The sequence below is a fragment of the Nicotiana tomentosiformis genome, chromosome 1 (genome assembly GCF_000390325.3).
Source record: "Nicotiana tomentosiformis chromosome 1, ASM39032v3, whole genome shotgun sequence".
Lineage (NCBI taxonomy): Eukaryota > Viridiplantae > Streptophyta > Magnoliopsida > Solanales > Solanaceae > Nicotiana > Nicotiana tomentosiformis.
The window spans coordinates 73,865,392-73,870,112 of record NC_090812.1 but is presented as its reverse complement, the minus strand read 5'-3'; the positions used below and the strand labels follow the sequence as shown (position 1 = coordinate 73,870,112).

General features: G+C 32.6%; 1 long non-coding RNA gene across 1 annotated transcript; it reads right to left on the bottom strand.

Moving 5' to 3' along the window:
- Nucleotides 1-1,531: 1,531 nt before the first annotated feature.
- LOC117279848 (uncharacterized) lies at nucleotides 1,532-3,440 on the bottom strand. Its single transcript, XR_011415705.1, has 3 exons — nucleotides 3,168-3,440; nucleotides 2,992-3,086; nucleotides 1,532-2,088 (listed from the first exon to the last, which is right to left on the bottom strand). It is a non-coding gene; the product is annotated as an uncharacterized lncRNA (long non-coding RNA).
- Between the last annotated feature and the right edge of the window lie 1,281 nt (nucleotides 3,441-4,721).

The window sequence follows — 4,721 nt, the reverse complement described above, 5'->3', positions numbered from 1 at the left end:
AAATAATTTTAAAAAATATATTTTTGGGAAGAAGCTACTTTTTTCTGCTTATCAAAAATTTCTTCTGCTTATACTCAAAAGTATTTTTTTTGTTCCTTCTAATGGCTTGTTTGGATGGTTGTTAAATAGGTTCACATAAATTGAAACTGAGGAAATAATATTTATATCAATAATAAAATTCAATACAATAATATATTCTATCATGGGATTAGTATCTTTATCTTGATAATCAAATATGAAATTTTTTTATCTTAATATATCACTAACAATTTCTTTTTTCTTTTTGAATTATTTATTGGTCAAAGTTTAACTTGAAAAGCCAAATATAGCAAGAATACATTACTATTTGCAAGAAAAAGGAAAAATAATAGCATAAGAAAATGTATTCGAATTTTTTTAATAAAAGTCAAGAAATTATTTTATGTAAGCACTATCTTAGGACCCGTTTGGCCATAGAATTATTTAATAATTATGAAGGGTGAACTAAGAGAAAAGACAAGATAACAACGCGACCACATCAAATCGATCATTACGTAAAGTGGTACATTTCATCACATGTAACAACCATCCAAACAGGTTGTTAGAAGGAACAAAAAAAAATACTTTTGAGTAGAAGCAGAAGAAATTTTAGATAAGCAGAAAAAAGTAGCTTCTTCCCAAAAATATATTTTTAAAAATCATTTAAAAAAAATACATTTAGAAAAAACTTTTAAAAACTAGATCAAACAATAATTACTGCTCAAAAGTTATTTTAAATTAATTAGCACAAATTATTTATCATCAAAAGTATTTTTTTTGAAAAATATTTTTAATTTTCAAAGTAGAGAGAAAAGAACTAATGAAAATAGAGAAGGAAATTGAAAAGAAAGAGAAGGATAAAAGGTGAGATCAATAAATAATGAAAATGAACAAAAGAGGAAGATGCATAGCGCATTTGTTTAAAGCGTTATGCCTTAAAATGCAAACACTGGGTATAGCGCGATTATTTACCGTGCTATACCTTAACGGACAAAACTGACGTTAAAGTATAGCGCCATTTAAAAGGGCGTTACATATAAAAAGATTACCAATTTGTTTATTCACCTGTTTCGGCCTATTGTGTCCAAAAGAACCCCACTTTGATTCTCGACCACTCAAAATCTTGGGTCGCAAATCAGTTTTGACGGATTTATTTTCCGTCACAAATTCTCGTGACCCGATTTGACGGATTATCTGTCACTACATTTTGGATCTCCACTCTGTTTGATTCCGTCACAACTGTTGACTGATTTGTTAGACTCTGTTCGTCATTAAATTTGCAGAAATTTATCCGTGACAATTTTATTTTTCTCACCAACCCATTCTTGATAGAAAGTTCCATCACAAAAAATATTTGCCACGGAAAAATTTGCATCACTAATTTAATGATTGGTTAAATAGTTGTGACAAACTAAATCCGTCACAAATTTAACTTTTAAACTTTCACATCTAATAAAAAATAAATACATTCAATAAGCTAAAACCATAAAATAATTAACAACGACAACCAAAATATAACAAAAATAACTTCAATATATTAAGCAAAAGTTTGAAGTTAAAACATAAAAACTTCACATGTTCAATTAACAAAGTCTGCTAATAACACTAATCCAGTAACAAAAATAGCAAAATATTCAATAGTTAAGCATGAGTTAATCCCCTCTTAGAGGGACAAACATGATCACCAGATGGCCAGGGTGATAAGCCCATCTTACCCATCATGCTCTTCCATTGTTCCATCAAAGAACGAAGCCCATCTTCACTTTGTTGACTCAAACGCGAAACCTCCTGAGCAATGTGTTGTTGCACCTCTTGCTCGACGCGTTGTTGCGCCTCTTGTTCGACGCATTGCTAAAGAATCCTCTCTTGAGTTTCTCTCATACGCAACACCTCCTCCTCAGGAACTTTAATGCGTTCTTCAGCAACATGATCTGGCACATCATGTAAAGTGCGTGAAGTGGCAGAGTTGGAGTCTGGATATAAAGTCAAAGCTTGTGATCCCAAACCATACACACGTCGTTTCTTCTCTCCACCCACAACCTCAAAATATAGACGATTCACATCGACTTCCTGTGAATCATCTGATGAGTTCGAATTAGCAGCAGCCATCACAACCTTCATTTCTAATAATAAGTGTTCAGATATGACTTTATGTTCTTTTAGCTATGAAATCTGATGAGTTTTTCTTATACAAGAAGTCACATAGGTAATCCAATATGGTTTTGATAACTTAGTCTTTTATGGCACAGTCAATTCCACCTGCAAGTGATCAAGGAGGAACATTCTCTTAAAAGCCAAACTATTTCTTCTTAATGATGTAATTTCAATATTTGCTCTCACATTTTGCTAACTAAAATGAATGGAGCAAGAACAAATTTATTTAACTAAGTGTACTAGCTAGGTAGTTTCCTCTTTGAAAGCTAGGAAGAATCTTGTTAATGAAAACTTCTACAATTAAGTACTCAACTTTTAATAGAATTTGGTTGCTTAATAAGTTTTGGCTTTTTAAAAATCTTTTTGAAAGATAAAAAATCTGATCTCATGTTATTTTCTTGGATATAAAGAGATGCATGGGTCATCTAATCCAGAGGGTGAAAAGGACCAAACATATCGAATCTATCCATTTTTAGAAGAAAGAATCGCTTTTGTCCGATTAAAGGGCCGATCAATGATTATGCTGAAGTGGGAGAAATATATAAAAAGATAAAGATAAGTTAGAAAAGATATTTGAATAGATAAAGGTGACAATAACATAGGAAAGAATGGTGTTTTCCTAATCCAACAGATAATATACTAAGCACATAGTAAACCTCACTAAGTTTTTACATGTATTTAAGTTAAAGTTGCTACATGGAATTAATGACCATGAAGTTATCAACGTACCAAAGTTTACCAGAAACTAGGAAAGCTGACAATTAGAATAAATTAGCACTCGAAAAAGTTGTCATACAAGATCATGAATAAGGAACTTACATGAACGCTTATAGATTTAGCATCAATAAAGTTGCCATCTTTTCTTTGATGCAGCTTATTGAATATATCCCATGAATTTGGTGGACGACATAGCTCTACTACATGTAAATAAAATCTAATATTAAAATTAAAGATAAGAATAGGTAATTACTCTATTAAAAGGTTAAAAGAAATACCAATTTTATAGTATGCTCCACCGTAGACTTAGAACCACCAGTATGCTTGTTTGGACAGTGCCGGACCACCTGTATCGCTGCACCGGTTCTAAACAGCAATACGAGATTTTTCAAGCCACTTATCAGAGGACCAATGTGTATTCAATCTATTCCATACATCATGTGGAATCCAAGTAGGCCTGACTTTACCTTTTCACCAAACGTACATCTTCTTATTGTACAAGGTGGATGTCACTTTATTCCAGGTATGTTTAATTATTGCATTTTCAGTAGCAGTCCACTGATACAATTTTTATTAAAAAAATATCAATGAGTGACAACAATATACACAAACATATACATAATAACAACCAATAGTTACCATAAATTCATGCCAATATAAGTCACGAGTGGATTAAGAAACATCCTTCCATGAGTTACCAGTAGCATTTTGTCGCTCCTTGAAGGTCTCCGTGATAGTTGTCGAGATAGCATGACCATTAGGAATGAACCTGGAGCATAATTAAAAATAAATACTTTACAGATTTCATGATATTTACACTTAGAAAAGTTAAAGCATATATACATAAGTATTTTTTCATACTTTTCTCCCTTAAATGAAATGACCGACCGACCAGATATGCATAAGTTGGTAGTTGATCCAATAGAGACATCTAGAGTACTAGGAGTACTGAGAGTACCAGGAGTAGCCGGAACTGATGATGTCGAATCACTCATTCTTAACTAAATACACTTGAAGATCAAATTTACCAAAACGATCAGTAGTGGGACACTTGAATCAAAAAGATCATGACTCTTCACACCAAACATTTTAAGGTTACACATATCGACACATCTACCACCCATGTTAGACACATAACCATAAAAAAATCTCAACTCTTGCAACTAGTTATAAAGCACTTCTTTTTTATTCTTCTCCAACATATAACAAGCTTTCAGATTGTCATGACCCAAAATCCAACTAGTCGTGATGACACCTAACCCAACCCGTTAGGTAAGCCAACTTTTAATTATCCAATTCCAATAATAATTATTAAAGCAATTTAAGTGAATAAAGATCTTAATCTTATACATCCCCCAAGAACTGGTAGTACAAATCATAAACTTCTAAGAATAGAGTAAACAAAGCGAAAATGAAATAAATACATAGTTTGTTTGAATAATTCATAAACACAGCTTTTATAAATCTAAGGCTACTCTGAAGAAGAGGCAGCTACAACAGGAACGCAGGTACATCTTCAAGTCCCGCAACCATCGAGCACAGCAACAACAACAGCCAAAATCTGCACATAATGTGCAGAAGTGTAGTATCAGTACAACCAACCCCATGAACTGAGTAAGTAACAAACCTAGCCTTAGGTTGAGAGTAGTGACGAGCTTCTACCAAGGTCACGTCCAAAACCACTAGTCCACAACAGTCCATAACAATATAAAGCAAATAATACCAGAAGTAACTCAGAGATAAAATGCTCAGCCAAATCATGATTTCAAAAATAATAGTTCTTCCTTTCAAGTACATCAGTGAAAAACCCAAATCGTTTACCGAAATTTCCA